The sequence below is a fragment of the Poecile atricapillus genome, chromosome W (genome assembly GCF_030490865.1).
Source record: "Poecile atricapillus isolate bPoeAtr1 chromosome W, bPoeAtr1.hap1, whole genome shotgun sequence".
NCBI classification, from domain to species: Eukaryota; Metazoa; Chordata; class Aves; order Passeriformes; family Paridae; genus Poecile; species Poecile atricapillus.
The window spans coordinates 32675-57373 of NC_081288.1; the positions used below are offsets into that span (position 1 = coordinate 32675).

Consider the following 24699-nt stretch of genomic DNA (forward strand, 5'->3'; position numbering starts at 1 on the left):
CCGAGCGCTGCGGCGGCACTTTTAAAATTGAATTCGCTTGACAATACAGCTGCAGCAGAGCAACAACAGCTGGAAAAAACAACAGCTTCACCACAGCAGATTGATTAGCTGGATACCACACAAAGCCAAGAGTCTTTTGAGCACAGCCGTGGCAATGCACAGTTCGTTCACTCTACAAATCCTCCCAGAGACATGGACTCAGGGTTACGGGACATGTCAATACAAACTCCAGCATCTCTGGGATGGTTTCAGAAAAATAGCCGAAAAGCAAAAATCAAAAGCATTGTAAGATGCATTACTGGCTTATCTGCAAATTATAGCAGTCACAAGCTTCAGAAAGAAGCCCTTATTGAAGTGCCTTCAAAAATGGATCAAAAAGCTTAAAAATGTTGCATAATAGAATACATATAGATGTTGTATTTCTAATGATATCTGTTGGTTTTGTTTTTACAGAATAACATAGAAAATTATATTTATGCATCCCAAGAAATTTAAAAGATTTTTCTTCAGTTTCAGTATTCTCAATACATGAAAGTTTTGAAAATGTTATCTTCTCTATACATCTACTGATAATGTAGTATTGTATGATATAGAGTGATCAAGCAGTATTACTGTAGTTACAGTCAGTTTCTACAAGATGCATTTCTTTAAAATTAAGTTGAAAAATCATATGATTAATCCTACAGAAAAAGGATTTAATGACAGGTTGCTTTCATTTTTAACCTTTCATTTGAATAAGTGTATTGTAGATTTAGTTCAATACAGTTTTCAGTAATCTCAAAGTTATATTAACCGTATATTACCCATTTGCTTGGTATTTTTTTTACAATTTTAATAAAGAAATTTTAATGTGAGTCCTTTTGTTATAAAAAAAAAACAAAACAACAAAACCAAACCTGTATAACAGCATATATACCAAATAAATCCAAATATACCAATTTGGATTTTAGATTTTAGTTAAAAAACTTAAACTTAATGTTTCTGAAAAGTACTACAAAAGCTGAATCGCAAATTACCAAATCTGTGGTGTTGTATTTTTTCTCTAGTAAAACTGAATTCTAAAAATCCTAACAAATTTAAGCGTATACCAAGCAAATTCTTGTTACGAATGGTATTTTTAATAACATGTGCAGTTATTATAAGTTATTCTCAAAACCACATAACATAGAATGGTGATAAATTTGTTGCATCCCTATAATCTCTATAGTGAATCAATATTCCTGTTATATTGTGTTCAAAGAAGTGTATACCAAACGTTTAATTGCTTTTTTTTTATAATAACAGAGTAAGATTAAGTTGTGTTTTCATCTAATATAGATTGTGTTAATAAGATTAAGCAAAGTTAAATTTCACTATGTTTAAGTTTGAGTGTTTTTTACTTAAGTTATAACTTTAGTATTTTTTGACGTTAAGTTTTGTTACTTCCTTTTATCGTAATTATTTTTTAACAAGTTAAAATTTAAATTTCTTTATGTTTTATTGAAGACATCTGTTTAAAATGCATAGTTATTTTCCTATAGAGATGAAGATAATTACAACTGAAACAGTGGTGACAGAACACTGGTGAACACCTGCTTAAGAATAGAGGTGAATGCAATTTGTGACACCCGTGATTTCATTAGAAGTTCTATTGTTTGTTATCATCTCTACAGTTTTAGTTTTCTAAAAGTTGCATAAAAAACTTAGTGATTGTTATTTACAAAAAATTTTAAAGTTTTTCACTTTAATTCATTTTTAGTCACTAAGACGTGAATATTTTAAATTTATTATCTTGATTTCCTCAGACACTCACTGATGACATATTCATTCTATAATGTAAATTTATAGATTTCTATGATGAGCATTATGTATAAAGTGTCATTGTATTTACAGGCAGCTTTATACATATTTTAATATATCTTTGTGTAATTACCTTTTAGACACGTGTCATTTGAGATTTTTTTGTTTTCTCACTACAGATGCATCTTGGTAAATAAGTTATGCAGCTGCTTCTATACAGAGTTTTTTTGTCTTGGTTTTTACTCTTCTCCTTGTTTAAGATGATTTGCATTTACCTAATCCAATGTAGCTTTATTATTTTAGTTCCCAGAATTCTAAGAAAATGTGTCATGGTTGAAAGTCAAGGGTTATGAAAGAAACTTCAGATTAAATTAACTACTGAATGGTTTAATTAGTCAATTACCTAAGACATCTGATCATTGTTTTATACAAATGCCTTTTAAAAGTTTGCTGTGTTTTAAGCATCTTATAGCTGCTATTTTTAAACCCCTTGCTTTGAAAATGACTAAAGAGACACCTTTCCAGATGAGGCCTAAGGCTCTGGCCAAGCCTTGACTTTACCTGGATAGAGAATTTACCAATAAACCCAGAAGTTTTCTGCATCAAAACAATACTCAGGTCAATTGGACTTGGCAATTAGTGAATTAATATAGCAGCTGGATTTTTACCGTGGGCTTGGAGAATTGTTATCCGGACATGATTTTCCAATCTTCCGTTGATTTATCAGCAGTGACAGACTCTGGGATGAGAGTATATATTTAGTATATTTAGTAATTCATATTACAGATTATTCAGATAAGTTTAATATTGCATAATATTAATGATGAATCTTCTTAATAAGTTTTTGATTTCTGTAAAAGTGTTATTTCCTATATGTGTATACATGTGCAAGTGTTTTAATTTGATGGTTTTTCATTGTCATAACAAAAAAAACAAATACCTTACTTAATTACAAAAAAAGGGGGGGAACCAAGGCTATGCCTCGGAAGTACAAAAACCTTATAAATCTTAAATTTTTGGAAAAAGTGTAAAGATCTTAGATCTATTGCAAATAATTCTTGAACGGTCCTTTTTAAACAAGTCTTTTACTAAGCCAGTTCCATCAATTATCAGGTATTGTTCTAACAAGACTCAAGCAAAGTTGAGAGAGAATTCTTTGGTTCTGGTCAAAAGTTCAGAAACAAAAAGATTAAAAAATTCATTTCAATTAATAATTTGGAGGAAAGTGTATGTTTGTGTATTCACAGGTTTAAAGCAGAAGTAACTTCCTAGAGAAGAAGCTGGAAACTCATCAGCTGCAGAGACAAACGGACGGCCCAAAGAGCAGAAGAGCGAGCACGCCGATGTGAACCGTATCGAGACCGCAGTTGACGGATGAACGCCTTTGATCCCGCGCGCAAGAGCGATGAACTTTGGGTTTCGTGTGAAAAAGTGGGAAAATGAATATTGTAAAGCCTCATTTGTTAAAACATAAGTGAAGGAAAAATAACCCTTCTTGAAAAGTAATCCAATAAAAGATTTAGGTTGATTTTCTTTATTGTTTTTTTGGTTTGTTTTTTTTAAAAAGAGAGGGGCAGATGTTGGAGTCTGAGATACACACTGTGTGCCCTTGTTTTTAATATTTAGTTCTAGGATTCAAGGAAACACTGAATTTCATATAATATGAAATTCATGTGCATGTTTTCATGGTGACACATGAAAACAAATGTTAAAGTTAGATAGGAAAAGTGTAAATGTGTAGATTAGAAAGCCCAGGTGTCCCCAGATGTCCCCAGGTCCCCCCAGGTGAGTTCCAGATGTATCCTCTCCATCCCAGGTGTGTCCCAGGTACCCCCAGGTGTCCCCAGATGTGTCCCAGATGTATCCTCTCTATCCCAGGTGTCCCCAGGTATGTTCCTAGGTACCCCCCCAGGTACCCTCAGGTGTGCCCAGGTGTGTTCCTTCTGTTACCTCTGTCTCTCTTTTCTTTGCCTCCTTTGGGCTCTGTTCTCTGTGGATATATCTTTTCTTTAGTCTCTCAGCCTTCTCTGTGCTCAATTCTCTCTGAATACAGCTTTCTATAATCTCCCAGCCTTCTCTGGGCTGAATTTTCTGTAGATACAGTTCTTTCTATAATTTCCCAGCCTTCTCTGGGCTGAATTCTCTGTGAATACAGCTTTCTATAGTTCCCCAGCCTTCTCTGGGCTGAATTCTTCTGGGATCCTCCCTCGTGGGGAGTTCCACTTATATCTCAGTTCTCATTATTCGAAGTAAACTCTCGAGCTCGTTAAAATCTTGTTTCTCGTGTTTATTGCAGAATCCTTACAAAAGTTAACAGGTTTCTCTAGGCTGGTTTCAAGGTTAATCTTTGCAATTTGGTACATTTCTTTCTTCTGATGGTACAAACAAGGCCTTGTGGCACACTTCATGTCTGATACACAAAATGGCCCCGAACTACGCAGTTCTTTTATCTTTATACTTATTTTTATCCAATTAACAATAGACACGTATATTATTTTTCTTAATGACCCAATGACCCATCACCTCTGTGATGCACTGCGGCATTTTCTATCCAATTACTAACTACTACCCAAAAACCTCTAGGAAAAGAACATGAAGAAGAAAGAAGAAGGACAAGAGACAACACTCTAAATCCTCCATCTTGTCTCCTGTTCTCTAAACTACTTTTTCACCCAGTGATTTAAGAAACTTTCTAATCTACACACCTACCTTTCTTATCTAACTTTAGCATTAGTTTTCATGTATCACTATGAAAACATGCTCATGAATTTAATATTATATGAAATTCAGTGTTCTCTTGAATCCCAGAACTAAACATTAAAAGCAAGGGCACACAGTCTGTATTTCAGACTCCAACATCTGCCCCTCTCTTAAAAAAAAAAATTTAAAAAAATCAACCCAAAGCTTTTGTTTGATTACTTTTCAAGAAGGGTTATTTTTCCTTCACTCATGCCTTATGCACTAACAACAGAACTGCTGCTCTGTTCCACAGAGCGCTCTGCCTCCAGTTTTGAACATCAGTTAACTAACTACCCAAAGCTAGAGAAATAGATCTAGGTTGCTTACTTGACTAGTAGCTTAATTTGTCTAATTGCTCTAAAGTTTCTGCTGAAGTTAATTGAATTGAAAGCTAAGTTGTTATAAATCTCTATCTAAAATTTCAAAAGTCAAACTCTTCACAATCAGGTGTGACTAAGATTGATACAAGATTACACTAAGATGTTGCCTCTTTCTATAGAGCATGATTTGGAATAATATTCATTATCTCATTTTCATTCTGTTTTAACACAGAAAAATTGGATATTATACTAAAATCTATTTTCTGAGATAAGGTACACTTTCTTTTGAGTTAACTAAAAGAAGTGATGCAGGTGAAATTGCATCACAAAGTGATCAACAAAATGATACAGCTCAAGGGTGATGCCTGATTCACTTTCATATTCAAGGACTTTATCTCTCGTGCAAGATTCTGAATCTTGACACTGTTCACACCATGCTTTAACAAATGAGGCTTTAAAATATCGACTTTCCCACTGTTTCTCATGAAACCCAAAGTTCACTGTTCTTGCATGTTGGATCTAAGCTGTTCTGCTGTCAACTGTGGTCTTGATACAATTCACATCTGCGTGCTCGCTCTTCTGCTCTTTGGGCTGTCTGCTTGTCTCTGCAGCTGATGAGTTTTCATGTTCTTTGCTAGGAAGTTACTTTTGCTTTGAACCTGTGAATACACAAACATACACTTTCCTCCAAATTATTAATTGAAATGAATTTTTTAATCTTTTTGCTTCTGAACTTTTGACCAGAACCAAAGAATTCTCTCTCAACTTTGCTTGAGTACCGTTAGAACAATACCTAATAATTGATGGAACTGGCTTCGTAAAAGACTTGTTTAAAAAGGACTGTTCAAGAATTGTTTGCAATAGATATAAGATCTTTACGCTTTTTCCAAAAATTTAAGATTTATAAGGTTTTTGTACTTCCGAGGCATAGCCTTGGTCCCCCCCTTTTTCTTTATATAATTAAGTAAGGTATTTGTTTTTTTGTTATGACAATGAAAAATCATCAAATTAAAACACTTGCACATGTATACACATAGGAAGTAACACTTTTACAAAAATCAAAAACTTATTAAGAAGATGCATAATTAATATTATGCGATATTAAACTTATCTGAATAATCTCTAATATGAATGGCTAAATGTACTAAATATATACTCTCATCCCAGAGTCTGCCACAGCTGATAAATCAACGGAAGATTGGAAAATCATGTCGGGATAACAATTTTCCAAGCTCGCTGTAAAATCCAGCTGCTATATTAATTCACTAATTGCCAAGTCCAATTGACTTGAATATTGTTTTGATGCAGAAAACTTCTGGGTTTATTGGTAAATTCTCCATCCAGGTAAAGTCAAGGCTTGGCCAGAGCCTTAGGCTTCATCTGGAAAGATGTCTCCTAACTCATTTTTAAAGCAAGGGGTTTAAAAATAACAGCTATAAGATGCTTAAAACACAGCAAACTTCCAAAAAACATTCGTATAAAGCAAATGACAAGAAGTCTTAGGTACCAGATCAATTAAATTATGCAGCAGTTGGTTTAATCTGAAGCTTCTCTCATGGCAGTTGACCCTTAGCAATGGTACATCTTCTTAAAATTTTGAAAACACTGAAAAATAAGAAAGCTATAACAATAGCAATAACAATATATCAACGATATAACAATATAACAATAATAATATAACAACAAACAATAGAACTCTCAATGAAGTTAAAGGTGTCACAGACTGCATTCACTTCTGTCCACAAGCAGGTGTTCATCTTCATCTCTTTAGGAAAATAACTATATTTTGCAATTTAAACAAATATCTTCAACAAAACATAAGGCAATTTAAATTTAAACTTGTTAGAAATTAATTATGATAAAAGGAAGTAACAAAACTTAAAATCAAAAAATACTAAAGTTATAACTTAACTTAAAAACACTCAAACTTAAACATAGTGAAATTTAACTTTGATTAATTCTATTAACACTTAATCTATATCAGATGACAATACAACTTAATCTTACTCTATTATTATTAAAAAAAGGCAACTAAAAATTTGGTATACACTTCTTTGAACACAATATAATAGGAATATTGGTTCACTATAAAGATTATAGGGATGCAACAAATTTATCATCATTCTATGTTATCTGGTTTTGAGAATAACTCATAATAACTGTAGATGTTATTAAAAATATCAATTCATAACAAGAATTTGCTTGGTATATGCTTATATTTGTTAGGATTTTTAGAGTGCAGTTTCACTAGAAAAAAAAAAAAAAAAAAAAAACCAACACCACAGATTTGGTAATTTGCTATTCAGCTTTTGTAGTACTTTTCAGAAACATTAAGTCTAACTTTTTAACCAAAATTCAAAATCCAAATTGATATATATGCTGTTATACATGTTTTTTTTATAACAAAAGGACTCACATTAAAATTGCCTAATTATAAAAAAAAAAACCAAGCAAATGGGTAATATATGGTTAACATAATTTTGAAATTACTGAAAACTGTATTGAACTAACTCCACAATACACATACTCAAATAAAAGGAAAGGTTAAAAATAAAAGAAATTTGTCATTCAATCCTTTTTCTGTAGGATTAATCATATGATCTTTTAACTCAATTTTAAAGAAATGCTTCTTACAGAAACTGACTGTAACTACAGTAATAATGCTTGATGATCACACCATATGATACAGTATTATATTATCAGTAGATGTATAGTGAAGATAACATTTTCAAAACCTTCATGTATTAGGAATACTGAAACAGAAGAAAAATCTTTTAAACTTCTTGGGATGTATAAATATCATTTTCCATGCTATTTTGTAAAAATAAAACCAGCAGATATTATTAAAAAGGCAACATCTATATATATTTCATTATAAAATATCTATAAGCTTTTTGATCTATTTTTGAAGGCACTTCATTCAATAGAGACTTCTTTTTAAAACTCAATCATGATTACAACAATTTGCTGATTTACCAACAATCCAATTTGCAAAGCTTTTAATTTTTTAATTGTCCAATTAAAACACTCTCTTTTTTGTCCCTCTCTGAGATGTCCAGCTTTCTGTTGTTTCTCTTTTGTTTTGTTACTTTCTGTAGCTTCATCGAAGTTGCGTGAGTTGTTTTACCGGTGGTTGCCAGGGCGACAGCGTTTCTAGCTGCTGTGTGCTATCAAGCCCGTCCGCGCCGGGCTGTTTTTGAATCTGAGAAAAGAACTCTAAAAACTTATATTTAGGAAGAAACTCCTTTTCAGGAGATAAATCCCTTTTTGGGTGACTGCTGTTTGTCCCAGAAAACGGACCCACAACCCTGAGATCAAGAGTCTCAGGCTCTGCCGGCTGAGCTAGCCGGGCCGACTTTCCGAGCTTTTCCGGCTCGGCTTCAGTGCTGAAACGCGCATGCGCGGCTGGACAGGGGCCCCACCAATCTACCCTCCGGAGGGCCGGGTCTTCCCCGTTATGAATCACGGCAGTGCTTTCCCTGCGGGGCATGCATTTATAACTTTGGCCAGCCCCTTTTCTTTCGCTGTCTGTCTACGGCAGCGTTCTAATATTTTTTTTTTCCTTCTCTAATCTTTCCCCCCTTTGCTCGGGGTCACTCCGCGGCGCGGCCATCCCGCCGTTTCCCGCCGCTCTTTGAAGCCTCTCCTCTTTGGGCAGCTTCTAACTCCGCCTGATGGGCGGGTATTTTCGGGGTTGCCTGCTGAGCAAATACCCCCCTCCGTGTCCCCTCTTGGGCAGACACACCTTTACTAGCCTTTTCTAACATCTCTGTGTTATTAAATTCGTCAGAGGGCGGGGTAGGCTCCTTCCCTCGCTCTGGCTCCTCTGACGTGCATGGAGGGTGCAGGGTAGGGGGCTGTTCTAAAGGCGTGGTTTTAGAAACAGCGTGGAACTTTTCTAACTTTTTTTTTTTTTTCTCCATTCCGCCCCCCGCGATTTCTTCTAACTGCAATAATTCCAAAAAAAAAAACTCTATATAAACCATCATATCTCTCCATGCAATCTTTTTAATCTCTAACAATATAACAAACTGCTCACTCTGCTTTCTGAAGTAACACAAGCTTCCCGGTGTTCAGTTTTCCCTCGCATTCCTCCCTCGTCCCCCCACGTTCTCTGAAGGGACAGGGGCAGGGGTACCACGCCGCCGGGGAATTATCTGGGTTTTCCCGTGCTTTCAGAAAGGGCAGTTCATCTCCCCCTATTCCCGGGGCTATTAACTCTTTAAACATCATATTTATATTTTCCCCCAAATCCTGGGTTTAAACAATCTCTCTTTATAAATATTCAACCCCATTATATAGACTGTATACAGCTTACCAGACCTGGCTATCTTCAGATTACTGACCAGCAGAATCCAATGTTCCGAGTCCAGGGCCCTTGGAATTTCGGAATGTGATAGCAGATGTTTTTCTCCAGGATTTCTTTCAGGAACTGGTTGCTGTGATCCTGCAGGTGTTGATTGAAGCTTCTGTGAGTTTGTCCTCACACGGGGCACCACTTGTTACCTCTGTCTCTCTTTTCTTTGCCTCCTTTGGGCTCTGTTCTCTGTGGATATATCTTTTCTTTAGTCTCTCAGCCTTCTCTGGGCTCAATTCTCTGTGAATACAGCTTTCTATAATCTCCCAGCCTTCTCTGGGCTGAATTTTCTGTAGATACAGTTCTTTCTATAATTTCCCAGCCTTCTCTGGGCTGAATTCTCTGTGAATACAGCTTTCTATAGTTCCCCAGCCTTCTCTGGGCTGAATTCTCCTGGGATCCTCCCTCGTGGGGAGTTCCACTTATATCTCAGTTCTCATTATTCGAAGTAAACTCTCGAGCTCGTTAGAATCTTGTTTCTCATGTTTATTGCAGAATCCTTACAAAAGTTAACAGGTTTCTCTAGACTGGTTTCAAGGTTAATCTTTGCAATTTGGTACATTTCTTGCTTCTGATGGTACAAACAAGGCCTTGTGGCACACTTCATGTCTGATACACAAAATGGCCCCGAACTACGCAGTTCTTTTATCTTTATACTTATTTTTATCCAATTAACAATAGACACGTATATTATTTTTCTTAATGACCCAATGACCCATCACCTCTGTGATGCACTGCGGCATTTTCTATCCAATTACTAACTACTACCCAAAAACCTCTAGGAGAAGAACATGAAGAAGAAAGAAGAAGGACAAGAGACAACACCCTAAATCCTCCATCTTGTCTCCTGTTCTCTAAACTACTTTTTCACCCAGTGATTTAAGAAACTTTCTAATCTACACACCTACCTTTCTTATCTAACTTTAGCATTTGTTTTCATGTATCACTATGAAAACATGCTCATGAATTTAATATTATATGAAATTCAGTGTTCTCTTGAATCCCAGAACTAAACATTAAAAGCAAGGGCACACAGTCTGTATTTCAGACTCCAACACCTTCTATCCCCAGGTGTCCCCAGGTGTGTCCCCAGGTGTATCTCAGGTGTCCCCAGGTGTGCCCAGGTGTCTCCAGGTATATCTCAGGTGTCCCCAGGTGTGTCCCAGGTGTATCTCAGGGGCCCCCAGGTGTCCCCAGGTGTGTCCCCAAGGTGTCCCCAGGTATCCCCAGGTGTGTCCCCAGATGTCCCCAGGTGTATCTCAGGTGTCCCCAGGTGTGTCCCAGATGTCCCCAGCTGTCCCCAGGTGTGTTCCAGGTGTGCTTCTAGAACGTGTTCTAGATTGCTCTAGATCGGGGTCTAGACTGGGTTCTAGATTGCTCTAGAGTGTTCTAGATCACGTGCTAGATTGTTCTAGAGCGTTCTATACCACGTTCTAGATTGTTCTAGACTCGGTTCTAGAGCGTTCTAGACTGGGTCCTAGAGCGTTCTAGATCACGTTCTAGAGCGTTCTAGATCACGTTCTAGATTGTTCTAGACTGGGTTCTAGAGCGTTCTAGACTAGGTTCTAGATTGTTCTAGATTGGGTTCTAGATTGAGTTCTAGACTGTTCTGGACTGGGTTCTAGACGGGGTTCCAGGTGTGTCCCCAGGTGTGTCCCAGCTGTCCCCAGGTGTCCCCAGGTCCCCCCAGGTGTCCCCAAATGTCTCCCAGATGTTCTCCAGGTGTCCCCAGGTGTGTCTCAGGTATCTCAGATGTTCCCCAGCTGTCCCCAGGTGTGTCTCAGGTGTCCCCAGGTGGCCCCCAGGTGTCACCAGGTGTCCCCAGGTGTATCTCAGCTGTCCCCAGGTGTGCTTTTGGTGTCCCCAGATGTGTCTTAGGTCCCCCCAGGTGTCCCCAGGTGTCCCCAGGTGTGTCTCAGGTCCCCCCAGGTGTCCCCAAATATCTCCGAGATGTTCTCCAGGTGTCCCCAGGTGTGTCTCAGGTATCTCAGATGTTCCCCAGATGTTCCTCAGCTGTCCCCAGGTGTGTCTCAGCTGTCCCCAGGTGGCCCCCTGGTGTCACTAGGTGTCCCCAGGTGTGTCCCAGATGTATCCGCTCTATCCCAGGTGTCCCCAGGTATGTTCCCAGGTACCCCCCCAGGTACCCTCAGGTGTGCCCAGGTGTGTTCCTTCTATCCCCAGGTTTCCCCAGGTGTGTCCCCAGGCATATCTCAGGTGTCCCCAGGTGTGCCCAGGTGTCTCCAGGTATATCTCAGGTGTCCCCAGGTGTGTCCCAGGTGTATCTCAGGGGCCCCCAGGTGTCCCCAGGTGTGTCCCCAGCTGTCCCCAGGTGTGTCCAGGTGTCCCCAGGTGTGTCTCAGGTATCTCAGATGTTCCCCAGCTGTCCCCAGGTGTGTCCCAGGTGTCCCCAGTTGTCCCCAGGTGGCCCCCAGGTGTCACCAGGTGTCCCCAGGTGTATCTCAGCTGTCCCCAGGTGTGCTTTTGGTGTCCCCAGATGTGTCTTAGGTCCCCCTAGGTGTCCCCAGGTGTCCCCAGGTGTGTCTCAGGTCCCCCCAGGTGTCCCCAAATGTCTCCCAGATGTTCTCCAGGTGTCCCCAGGTGTGTCTCAGGTATCTCAGATGTTCCCCAGATGTTCCTCAGCTGTTCCCAGGTGTGTCTCAGCTGTCCCCAGGTGTCCCCAGTTGTCCCCAGGTGTATCTCAGCTGTCCCCAGGTGTGGTTTTGGTGTCCCCAGATGTGTCTTAGGTCCCCCCAGGTGTCCCCAGGTGCGCTCACGTTGTCGGTCAGGGTGACGTCGGCCCCTAGGGTCAGGGGTCGCCGAATGACCTCGATGTGTTTGTGCTCGGCCGCCCAAATGATCGGGGTGCAGCCGCCGTTGTCCTGAGGGGTCATCCAGGGGTCAGCGCCGCCTCCAGACACCCAAAATCACCCCAAAACACCCCAAAAACAACCCAAAAACAGCCCCAAAACAACCCCCAAAACAACCCCAAAAACAGCCCTAAAACAGCCAAAAAAACACCTGAGAAACAACCCCTAAACAGCCCAAAAACAGCCCCAGAGCAGCCCTGACCCTCTGACTACTGCCAGGACACTCCGGACACTGACTGGACACTCAGGGGTCACTCAGGGGACACTCACACACTCAGGGGTCACTCAGGAGAGTGAGTGGACACTCAGGGGTCACTCACTGACCTCTCACCTGGGCGTTGACGTCCACCTGTCCAGTTCCCAGCAGGGACACACAGAGTGGACACTCACACACTCAGATCACACTCAGGGCTCACTCAGAACACTCAGGACAGTGAGTGGACACTCAGGACAGTGAGTGGACACTCAGTGGTCACTCACTGACCACTCACCTGGGCGTTGACGTCCACCTGTCCGGTTCCCAGCAGCAGCTCCACCATCTCCAAGTTCCCGTTCTTGGCCGCGTGGTGCAGGCAGGTGGAGCCGTCCTCCTCCTGTGACGTCATCGACAGGGGAAGCAGTGACGTCATCGACGGCTGCGCCGTGACGTCATCGACGGCAGAGCTGTGATGTCATCGACGGCAGGGCCGTGATGTCATCGACGGCAGGGCCGTGATGTCATACACGGGGCCGCAGTGACGTAATCAACGGGGCCGCCATGATGCCATCAACAGCAGCGCCGTGACGTCATACACGGGGGTGGTGACATCATATGGGGGCGTTTGGTGATGTCAGACACGGGGGGGGGGGGGGGGTGACGTCATACATTGGGGGGGCTTGTGACATCACACAGGGGGCGGTGACGTCACGAGCTGGCGATGACATCACGGAGTGCGGATGACGTCACCGGGCGGGACACGTGACGTCACGTGGGGAGAGAAGGTGACATCACAGGGAACACTATGACGTCACCGGGCCGACAATGACATCACCGGGTGCGGGGCAGGGACAATGTCACCGGGATCAAAATTGAGGTTCACAAAGATCCTGAAGGAGATTTGGGGCAGTTTTGGGGGATTTGGGGCAGTTTTGGGGGGTTTGGGGACAGAAGATGAGACACCCCAGGCGGGAGACGCAGCCCTGGTGGAAACGGCGCCCAATGCGCACGTCAGGGTGGCATTCGAGAAATGTGCCCTAAAATCCAGAAATCGGCACAAAATCAGCCAAAATCAGCAAAAATCGGTGAAAAAACGGCAAAAAAACAGCCTGAAGTAGCCCAAAATCACCCAAAACCACCCTGAAATCAACCAAAATCAGCCTGAAATAACCCCAAATCAGCCTGAAGTACCCCAAAATCACTCAAAATCAGCCTGAAACACCCCAAAATACCCAAAAATCGCCATGAAACACCCCAAAATCACTCAAAATCACCCTGAAATCAACCCGAAACACCCCAAAATCAGTCTCAAGCACCCCAGAATCAGCAAAAAAACAGCCTGAAATCACCAGAAATCACCCTGAAATCAACCAAAATTGGCCTGAAATGCACCAAAATCACTCAAAATCCTCCAAAAAACCTCCCAAATCCCCCAAACTGATCCCTAAAAGGCACAAATTGAGGTTCCCAAAGATCCTGAAGGGGATTTGGGGCAGTTTTGGGGCATTTGGGGATTTTTACAGAATTTTCTTGTATTTTATGAGATTTTTTCTAGATTTTTCCAGGGATTTTTTGCAATTTTTTCGTATTTCATGGGATTTTCACGGGGTTTTTTTTGGATTGGGGTAATTTTTGGGTTAAATTCCGGTGATTGTGGGTTTTTCTGGATGCACAGTAGTGCAGAAGTGCCCGCAGCCAGGGTAGCAGTGCTGTTTGACCCCAAAACTCAGGATTTTTATGGGATTTTTTGCCATTTTCTCATATTTTATGGGATTTTTTGGTTTTTTTTTTTTAATTTGAGGATTCTTTTGGATTAAATTCCTGGGATTTTGGGTTTTTCTGGACTCACGGCAGTGCAGAAGTGCCCGCAGCCAGGGTAGCAGTGGTGTTTGACCCCCAGAACTCAGGATTTTTATGGGATTTTTTGCCGTTTTTGCATATTTTACCCAATTTTCACGAGGTTTTTTTTGGATCTGAGGATTTTTTGGGTTAAATTCCGGTGATTTTGGGTTTTTCTGGACTCACGGTGGTGCAGAAGTGCCCGCAGCCGGGGCACCCCTTTTCTTGTTGCAGCACAGCTCCTTTTTGGGAGGGGGTCTAGACCTAGAAGGGCTTCCAATAAAGCAGGGTGCTGCTGTCCAGGGCAGTTGGAGTTGTTCTGTGCCTTCTTTGGGGGTGAGGAGCAAAGGCTGAGGGGGACGGGGTGGGCACTGGGGGGCTCCCCTGTCCCTTGGGGCACGCCGAGGTCCCCGGCAGAGGGAGGCAGGCGCTGCGCTGGAGGAGCAAGGTGAGCGGGGAATGGGGAGGGCTCGTGCCGGGTACCCTTGCCCAGAGGGGACCCCGAGCTGCCAGGAAATTCCCTGCGAGGGCTGGATGCAGAATCCAAAAACCTGTGGAGCTGTTCTGGTTTTTACGGTAGGCATTGGCAAGGAACAGGAATGGATCTCTCTAAATTCCCTTGGAAAGAAACCCCCTCTCTGTGCACGCCGTCTTTAGGGTTTTGTTATGTCAGGAACGGCTTAGGGTTAAGGAAGTGGGTTTTGTTTTTCCACCTCTTACTTCCCTGTAAAATATGAGTGTATAAAACACATCTGTGCATCCATGAGGTACTAAAATGCACCGAGACAAATTTCTATGCCTAAGTTCCATAGTGACGAGCGCGTTCTGCACTCGGGGTTCACCAGAGCTTTATATTTTTGTCATTCTGACCTGTTAGCTGAATGAATGGGTAGAGTTTCAAAGAGAAAGCAATGCAAAGTTCAAAAAGCAGAACATTAGAAAGAGAAATATCTAAATATATACATGTAAAAGTAAATATAGGGGAGCTACATAGATATATATAGAGAGAGAGTTAGAGAGAAAGAAAAAAGAAATAAATACAAGTAATCCAAATCTAGACAAGTAGATTAATATTCAGTATGAAAACCATATGGATAGATGCTAATATATTTTAATATCTGTTGTGTATTATATCTAGGTGTGTAAAAAAAGAAGTTCAATATGATAGAAATAGGTATGAAAAATATTTAAATCAAGGGACTTATTGTTTTTTATTTACTTACAGGCATGGCATTTAAATGAATAATATAGAAATGAAAATATACACATCTATAATAAACAAATGAAGATAGATAGATAGCCATAAAATAGAAATAAATACAAGTAATCCATTTCTGGACAAGTAGATTAAAACCTCAAAAAAAGCTCAGAGACTAGAACCACATGAAGGCCTCCACCCTGAGAGACATGAACTTAAGGAACACCATTACAAAGTCCTTTATCCCACAGTCCTTTTGCCCAACACACAGGAAGTACCAATACAATGTAATTAGTATAGGTTTTTCTTACTCTTTTGAACCCCACATCGGGCAGTGAATAATGTAATGCTTAGAAAGCTAAGACAAAAGTCAAAGTGCTGCAGGGTAACTTCACAGCTCCAGATATCTTGTGTCCACCGAGGAACACCCTCTAGACTCCAACTACACCCTACATTACAAATTTCAAATTACAGGGGCCTGGGACTCGGCCTTTTACACCTACACCCAGGCTGGGCAGCAGGACAGAGCAGCTCCGGGACAACTACACCCAGACACCCGTGACACACAAGACAACAGACGAGGGGACACAACGGGGAGACAAAACTCTGGGCCACAAGAATGGCCGCAAGGACCGAGAGAACGCGGAACGAGATGAGCCGGGTGAGAATGAAGGCGAGCTGATGAAGCTTGCAGAACCCGGGAGGAAGAAGATGCTGACGGAATGACAAACTCCAGCAACTGCCAAGACGGATGCCCGAGAATCTGAGGGCCACAGTCCCCTACCAATCTTTGCGTTTCTTCAAGACCTAAGCCGCAACAATGGATCCTCGCGGCGCACGGCTGTTGACACAGCTCGGAACAAGACCTCTAAAAGACATCCGATCGGATGCTTTTAAAAGAGAGATGCAATGCCAAGGCCCCTGAGAGCACCCGATGCAAAGCTTCGATGGTGCCAGACCGAGGAAGCCAGAAATGGGAGATGCGAGGAATGATGCCAGGGTTTCTGGTAAGCCCCTGGAAGGCATAAGGCAAGGCACGTACAACACGAGAGGGACAAAAGACACAGACGGCACGATGGACAAGTGACATGACACACCCCGGGACTGCTCTGTCCTGCACACCTCAGCACTGTGAGCAAAAACGATGCTCTCCCTTCATGAGGCCTAAGGGGCCACAGCCTGGACCTCCCCGTCCCCAAAGCTGACTCAAAAATCCCAGGTCACGAGTCCCGACCCGGCACTCCGCTTTCGTCCCCTCTGTGGGTCGTAGCCGTCGACTCAGCTCTCAGATGCCCGGCGGGGAGGATCCACATGGGGCGGCAACGAAGGCCAGCTCGCCATCTGGGAACTTCCTCCCATGGCCAGGCTGTCGTCTCTCTGTCAGCTACAATAAATAAAACACAAAATCAGCGGCTGATCTTTGCAGGGCATCAGCCAAAACCCGACAATTCCGCGACTCGCGGTCTCCTGTGAACGGCCGCATCCTGAGGCCACGCGCTTCGGCCGCGCTGGGAGCCAGACGCCGTCGTCGCAGGGCGCGCCTGAGTTAAGAGAAGACAAAGTGATGCGGCATTGCTGAAACTCAAAGGGACCCTCGCTCCTCCTCCCGACATCCCCAACTCACGGCAACCCCTCGGCCCGTTCCTGAAGGCCACCCACACGGCCCCTTTAAGTAGAAAAGGCCAGGGCTTCATCAGACAGTCCCGTAACGCTTCCGCAGGGCTCACGGGAGAGGCGAAGCAGGCGTGTTGGCCGGTTGGCGAGGGGGTCTCAACGAAAAGAGACTGGACTGCCTAAAGCACGCAAACAAGACGGGATGCTTGGCGTTGCACCAGAAACTGAGAGCCCAGCGATAACAACAGCTTCTCTCCACCAGTCAATGCTCACCTTGCCCGCTTTGCCTTGACTGCTGATAGCCAGCTCTACTTCCTAAAAATGAAGACAAAGAGGAGACCTGTAACACAGTGACCGGTTCCAGTTGCCCTGCAAAGACAAACATTGACTTACCTTCTCACGGGAACCCCCTTATCCTGGATGGGGCGCTCTGCCACCGATTTCATCCTTCCGCATCTGAAAGAGAGCTAAGACAAAAGTCAAAGTGCTGCAGGGTAACTTCACAGCTCCAGACATCTTGCATCCATCTAGGAATACCCTCTAGACTCCAACTACACCCTACATCACAAATTTCAAATTACAGGGGCCTGGGACTTGCCCTTTTACACCTACACCCAGGCTGGGCAGCAGGACAGAGCAGCTCCGGGACAACTACACCCAGACACCCGTGACACACAAGACAACAGACGAGGGGACACAACGGGGAGACAAAACTCTGGGCCACAAGAATGGCCGCAAGGACCGAGAGAACGCGGAACGAGATGAGCCGGGTGAGAATGAAGGCGAGCTGATGAAGCTCGCAGAACCCGGGAGGAAGAAGATGCTGACGGAATGACAAACTCCAGCAACTGCCAAGACGGATGCCCGAGAATCTGAGGGCCACAGTCCCCTACCAATCTTTGCGTTTCTTCAAGACCTAAGCCGCAGCAATGGATCCTCGCGGCGCACGGCTGTTGACACAGCTCAGAACAAGACCTCTAAAAGACATCCGATCGGATGCTTTTAAAAGAGAGACGCGATTCCAAGGCCTCTGAGAGCTCCAGAGGCAAAGCTTCGATGGTGTTGGGCTGAGGAGCCCAGAGATCAGAGATGCGAGGAGCGACGCCGGGGTTTCTGGTAAGCCCACAGAAGAGATAAGGCGAGGCACGTACAACACAAGAAGCACAAAAGACACACAAGGCACAATGGACAAGTGATACAACACGCCCTGGGGCTGCTCCGTCCTGCACACCTCAGCACTGTGAACAAATGTGAGGCTCTCCCTTCACGTGGCCTAAGGGGCCACAGCCTGGACCTCCCCGTCCCCAAAGCTGACTCCATAATCCCAGGTCACGAGTCCCGACCCGGCACCCCGCTTTCAGCCCCTCTGCAATTCGCAGCCTCCGACTCAGTTCTCGGATGCCCAGCGGGGAGGGTCCACATGGAGCGCCAAGGAAGGCCGCCTCGCCATCCGGGAAATTCCTGCCATCGCCAGGCTGCCGTCTCTCGGTCAGCTACAATAAATAAAACACAAAATCAGAGGCTGATCTCTGCAGGGCATCAGCCAAAACCCGACAATTCCGCTACTCACGGTCTCCTGCGAACGGCCACGTCCTGAGGCCACGCGCTTCGGCCACGCTGGGAGCCGGACGCCGTCATCGCAGGGCGCGCCTGAGTTAAGAGAAGACAAAGTGATGTGGCATTGCTGAAACTTGAACAGGCCCTCGCTCCTCCTCCCGACATCCCCAACTCACGGCAACCCCTCGGCCCGTTCCTGAAGGCCACCCACACGGCCCCTTTACGTGGAAAAGGCTCCGTCACGCGGTCCCATAATGCTTCCGCAAGGCTCACGGGAGCGGCGAAACAGCTGTGCCGGCCAGTTGGCGAGGACGTCTCGGCGAAATGCGACTGGACCGCCTAAAGCACACAAACAAGATGGGAGGCTTAGCATTGCACCGGAAACTGAGAGCCCAGCGATAACAACAGCTTCCCTCCACCGGTCAATGCTCAACTTGCCCACTTCGCCTTGACTGCTGCCAGCTGGCTCTACTTCCTAAAAATAAAGACAAAGAGGAGACCTGTAACACAGTGACCGGTTCCAGTTGCCCTGCAAAGACAAACATTGACTTACCTTCTCGCGGGAACCCCCTTACCCTGGATGGGGCGCTCTGCCACCGATTTCATCCGTCTGCATCTGAAAGAAAGCTAAGACAAAAGTCAAAGTGCTGCAGGGTAATTTCACAGCTCCAGATATCTTGTGTCCATTGAGGAACACCCGCTAGACTCCAACTATGCCCTACATGACAAATTTCAAATTACAGGGGCCTGGGACTCGGCCCTTTACACCTACACCCAGGCTGGGCAGCAGGACAGAGCACCTCCGGGACAACTACACCCAGACACCCGTGACACACAAGACAACAGACAAGGGGACACAACAGGGAGACAAAACTCTGGGCCACAAGAATGGCCGCAAGGACCGAGAGAACGCGGAACGAGATGAGCCGGGTGAGAATGAAGGCGAGCTGATGAAGCTCGCAGAACCCGGGAGCAAGAAGATGCTGACGGAATGACAAACTCCAGCAACTGCCAAGACGGATGCCCGAGAATCTGAGGGCCACAGTCCCCTACCAATCTTTGCGTTTCTTCAAGACCTAAGCCGCAACAATGGATCCTCGCGGCGCACGGCTGTTGACACAGCTCGGAACAAGACCTCTAAAAGACATCCGATCGGATGCTTTTAAAAGAGAGACGCGATTCCAAGGCCTCTGAGAGCTCCAGAGGCAAAGCTTCGATGGTGTCGGGCTGAGGAGCCCAGAGATCAGAGATGCGAGGAGCGACGCCGGGGTTTCTGGTAAGCCCCCAGAAGAGATAAGGCGAGGCACGTACAACACAAGAAGCACAAAAGACACACAAGGCACAATGGACAAGTGATACAACACGCCCTGGGGCTGCTCCGTCCTGCACACCTCAGCACTGTGAACAAATGTGAGGCTCTCCCTTCACGTGGCCTAAGGGGCCACAGCCTGGACCTCCCCGTCCCCAAAGCTGACTCCATAATCCCAGGTCACGAGTCCCGACCCGGCACCCCGATTTCAGCCCCTCTGCAATTTGCAGCCTCCGACTCAGCTCTCGGATGCCCAGCGGGGAGGATCCACATGGAGCGCCAAGGAAGGCCGCCTCGCCATCCGGGAAGTTCCTGCCATCGCCAGGCTGCCGTCTCTCAGTCAGCTACAATAAATAAAACACAAAATCAGAGGCTGATCTCTGCAGGGCATCAGCCAAAACCCGACAATTCCGCGACTCACGGTCTCCTGTGAACGGCCACGTCCTGAGGCCGCGCGCTTCGGCCACGCCGGGAGCCAGACGCCGTCATCGCAGGGCGCACCTGAGTTAAGAGAAGACAAAGTGATGCAGCATTGCTGAAACTCAAAGGGACCCTCGCTCCTCCTCCCGACATCCCCAACTCACGGCAACCCCTCGGCCCGTTCCTGAAGGCCACCCACACGGCCCCTTTACGTGGAAAAGGCTCCGTCACACGGTCCTGTAACGCTTCCGCAGGGCTCACGGGAGCGGTGAAGCAGCTGTGCCGGCCGGCTGGGGAGGACGTCTCGGCGAAATGCGACTGGACCGCCTAAAGCACGCAAACAAGATGGGACACTTGGCATTGCACCAGAAACTGAGAGCCCAGCGATAACAACAGCTTCCCTCCACCAGTCAACGCTCACCTTGCCCGCTTCGCCTTGACTGCTGCTAGCCAGCTTCACTTCCTAAAAATAAAGACAAAGAGGAGACCTGTAACACAGTGACCGGTTCCAGTTGCCCTGCAAAGACAAACATTGACTTACCTTCTCACGGGAACCCCCTTACCCTGGATGGGGTGCTCTGCCACCGATTTCATCCGTCTGCATCTGAAAGAAAGCTGAGACAAAAGTCAAAGTGCTGCAGGGTAACTTCACAGCTCCTGACATCTGGTGTCAATCTAGGAACACCTGCTAAACTCCAACTACACCCTACATCACAAATTTCAAATTACAGGGGCCTGGGACTTGTCCCTTCACACCTACACCCAGGCTGGGCAGCAGGACAGAGCAGCTCCAGGACAACTACACCCAGACACCCGTGACACACAAGACAACAGACGAGGGGACACAACGGGGAGACAAAACTCTGGGCCACAAGAATGGCCGCAAGGACCGAGAGAACGCGGAATGAGATGAGCCGGAAGACAATGAAGGCGAGCTGATGAAGCTCGCAGAACCCGGGAGGAAGAAGATGCTGATGGAATGACAAACTCCAGCAGCTGCCAAGACGGATGCCTGAGAATCTGAGGGCCACAGTCCCCTACCAAACTTTGCGTTTCTTCAAGACCTAAGCCGCAACAATGGATCCTCGCGGCGCACGGCTGTTGACACAGCTCGGAACAAGACCTCTAAAAGACATCCGATCGGATGCTTTTAAAAGAGAGACGCGATTCCAAGGCCTCTGAGAGCTCCAGAGGCAAAGCTTTGATGGTGTCGGGCTGAGGAGCCCAGAGATCAGAGATGCGAGGAGCGACGCCGGGGTTTCTGGTAAGCCCCCAGAAGAGATAAGGCGAGGCACGTACAACACAAGAAGCACAAAAGACACACAAGGCACAATGGACAAGTGATACAACACGCCCTGGGGCTGCTCCGTCCTGCACACCTCAGCACTGTGAACAAATGTGAGGCTCTCCCTTCACGTGGCCTAAGGGGCCACAGCCTGGACCTCCCCGTCCCCAAAGCTGACTCCATAATCCCAGGTCACGAGTCCCGACCCGGCACCCCGCTTTCAGCCCCTCTGCAATTCGCAGCCTCCGACTCAGCTCTCGGATGCCCAGCGGGGAGGGTCCACATGGAGCGCCAAGGAAGGCCGCCTCGCCATCCGGGAAGTTCCTGCCATCGCCAGGCTGCCGTCTCTCGGTCAGCTACAATAAATAAAACACAAAATCAGCGGCTGATCTTTGCAGGGCATCAGCCAAAACCCGACAATTCCGCTACTCACGGTCTCCTGCGAACGGCCACGTCCTGAGGCCACGCGCTTCGGCCACGCCGGGAGCCGGACGCTGTCGTCGCAGGGCGCGCCTGAGTTAAGAAAAGACAAAGTGATGCGGCATTGCTGAAACTCAAAGGGACCCTCGCTCCTCCTCCCGACATCCCCAACTCACGGCAACCCCTCGGCCCGTTCCTGAAGGCCACCCACACGGCCCCTTTACGTGGAAAAGGCTCCGTCACGCAGTCCCATAACGCTTCCGCAGGGCTCACGGGAGCGGTGAAGCAGCTGTGCCGGCCGGTTGGCGAGGACGTCTCGGCGAAATGCGACTGGACCGCCTAAAGCACACAAACAAGATGGGAGGCCTAGCATTGCACCGGAAACTGAGAGCCCAGCGATAACAACAGCTTCCCTCCACCGGTCAATGCTCAACTTGCCCACTTCACCTTGACTGCTGATAGCCGGCTTCACTTCCTAAAAATAAACACAAAGAGGAGACCTGTAACACAGTGACCGGTTCCAGTTGCCCTGCAAAGACAAACATTGACTTACCTTCTCACGGGAACCCCCTTACCCTGGATGGGGCGCTCTGCCACCGATTTCATCCTTCCGCATCTGAAAGAGAGCTAAGACAAAAGTCAAAGTGCTGCAGGGTAACTTCACAGCTCCAGACATCTTGCATCCATCTAGGAATACCCTCTAGACTCCAACTACACCCTACATCACAAATTTCAAATTACAGGGGCCTGGGACTTGCCCTTTTACACCTACACCCAGGCTGGGCAGCAGGACAGAGCAGCTCCGGGACAACTACACCCAGACACCCGTGACACACAAGACAACAGACGAGGGGACACAACGGGGAGACAAAACTCTGGGCCACAAGAATGGCCACAAGGACCGAGAGAATGCGGAACGAGATGAGCCGGGTGAGAATGAAGGCGAGCTGATGAAGCTCGCAGAACCCGGGAGGAAGAAGATGCTGACGGAATGACAAACTCCAGCAACTGCCAAGACGGATGCCCGAGAATCTGAGGGCCACAGTCCTCTACCTATCTTTGTGTTTCTTCAAGACCTAAGCCACAACAATGGATCCTCGCGGCGCACGGCTGTTGACACAGCTCAGAACAAGACCTCTAAAAGACATCCGATCGGATGCTTTTAAAAGAGAGACGCGATTCCAAGGCCTCCGAGAGCTCCTGAGGCAAAGCTTCGATGGTGTCGGGCTGAGGAGCCCAGAGATCAGAGATGCGAGGAGCGACGCCGGGGTTTCTGGTAAGCCCCCAGAAGAGATAAGGCGAGGCACATACAACACGAGAGGCACAAAAGACACAGAAGGCACAATGGACAAGTGATACAACACGCCCTGGGGCTGCTCCGTCCTGCACACCTCAGCACTGTGAACAAATGTGAGGCTCTCCCTTCACGTGGCCTAAGGGGCCACAGCCTGGACCTCCCCGTCCCCAAAGCTGACTCAAAAATCCCAGGTCCAGAGTCCTGACCCGGCACCCCGCTTTCATAACCCTCTACAGGTCGTAGCCTTTGACTTAGCTCTCGGATGCCCGGCGGGGAGTAGCCAGACGGGGCGTCAAGGAAGGCCACCTCGCTCTCTGGGAAGCTCCTGCCATTGCCAGGATGTCGTCTCCTGGTCAGCTACAATCTAGAAGACCAAATATCAATGCAGAATCTTAGCGGCACATCTGTGAAAACCCAGCACTTACCTTCTCTAGAGAATGCCCAGGTTCATGGGCTGCACACTTCACCCCGCAGGGAGGCAGAGGCTTGCTTCACAGCAGTATTGGCTGACAGAGCCAAATTACCACCACCTCAAGGAGGGGAGGAAGACTCTCCAGTCAGTGAGGGACAGGGAGCCCAGGGTACCCCAAGGATGGAAACCCCAGCTTATATGACAGTAGTAGGCCCTAGCACCCACTATCTCTTCCTGGCTGGTCCTTGCACCAGGGGTACTGCCTGCAGCTCTCGGGGGTTCTGGCACTCTGCTGCTTTAGGGTTCCTGCCTGCAGCTGCCTCAGGGAAATGGGGGCACTGTTAGGGCTGCTGTTCAGGGTTTGGGTACACCTGAACTCTACCTTATATCCCAACCTGTACCCTTTTTATTTTCAATGTTTGTCTACAGCCCTCAAGCTTTTGACCTCTGAAGCCCTCCCTCAACCTCTCTGTGTCACTGCCAAGCTCCCGCGCTGAACCCTACAAACTTAGTTAGAACCCTACGCTTGCAACCGGGGATGCTCCTTATCCATATGCCCCAAGAGATGTCCATTAGCCCGGACCAGGCAATCCACAGTTGCTCCCTACCCTACCTAAGTTTGGCCCTGAGACAGGGCAGAGGCTGACAGAGCCGAACTCTTTGCGGAGGCCAGGCACGAAGCCCTGCCAACCGCCGCCTCGAGGAGGGGTGGGAGCAATCCCCGGCTGCGGAGGGACCGAGAGCCCAGGGTGGGGCGGGGCGGGAAACCCCCTGTTTCCCCAACCCTACGGATCGTCCCCCCACTATCTCCTGGCTGACCCTAGCACCAGGGAACTGCCTGCAGCTCTCGAGGGTTCTGGCACTCTCCTGCTTTAGGGTTCCTGCCTGCAGCTGCCTCAGGGAAATGGTGGCACTGTTAGGGCCGCTGTTTAGGGTTTGGGGTGGGGTACACCTGAACTCCACCTTACCTATACCCCTTCTTTTCACTGTTTCCTCAGCCTTTTTTTTTTGGAATTCTTGTGACAGATTGAGGGCACCGGGGAGGGACTGCCAAGATGAAATCAAAAGGGAAAAGGAGAAAGATCACCCC

General features: G+C 46.5%; 4 long non-coding RNA genes across 4 annotated transcripts; all 4 read right to left on the minus strand.

The window, feature by feature from the left end:
• Nucleotides 1–16337: 16337 nt before the first annotated feature.
• On the minus strand, nt 16338–20477 carry LOC131592404 (uncharacterized). The gene is made up of 3 exons (XR_009280601.1): nt 20360–20477; nt 20197–20276; nt 16338–16679 (listed from the first exon to the last, which is right to left on the minus strand). It is a non-coding gene; the product is annotated as an uncharacterized LOC131592404 (long non-coding RNA).
• On the minus strand, nt 16789–19113 carry LOC131592406 (uncharacterized). Its single transcript, XR_009280602.1, has 4 exons — nt 19020–19113; nt 17183–17224; nt 16920–17088; nt 16789–16836 (listed from the first exon to the last, which is right to left on the minus strand). It is a non-coding gene; the product is annotated as an uncharacterized LOC131592406 (long non-coding RNA).
• Nucleotides 18305–18801, minus strand: LOC131592407 (uncharacterized). Its single transcript, XR_009280603.1, has 3 exons — nt 18643–18801; nt 18480–18559; nt 18305–18402 (listed from the first exon to the last, which is right to left on the minus strand). It is a non-coding gene; the product is annotated as an uncharacterized LOC131592407 (long non-coding RNA).
• Nucleotides 20478–20915: 438 nt separating the features above from the next.
• On the minus strand, nt 20916–22174 carry LOC131592403 (uncharacterized). The gene is made up of 3 exons (XR_009280600.1): nt 22077–22174; nt 21914–21993; nt 20916–21836 (listed from the first exon to the last, which is right to left on the minus strand). It is a non-coding gene; the product is annotated as an uncharacterized LOC131592403 (long non-coding RNA).
• Nucleotides 22175–24699: the final 2525 nt, after the last annotated feature.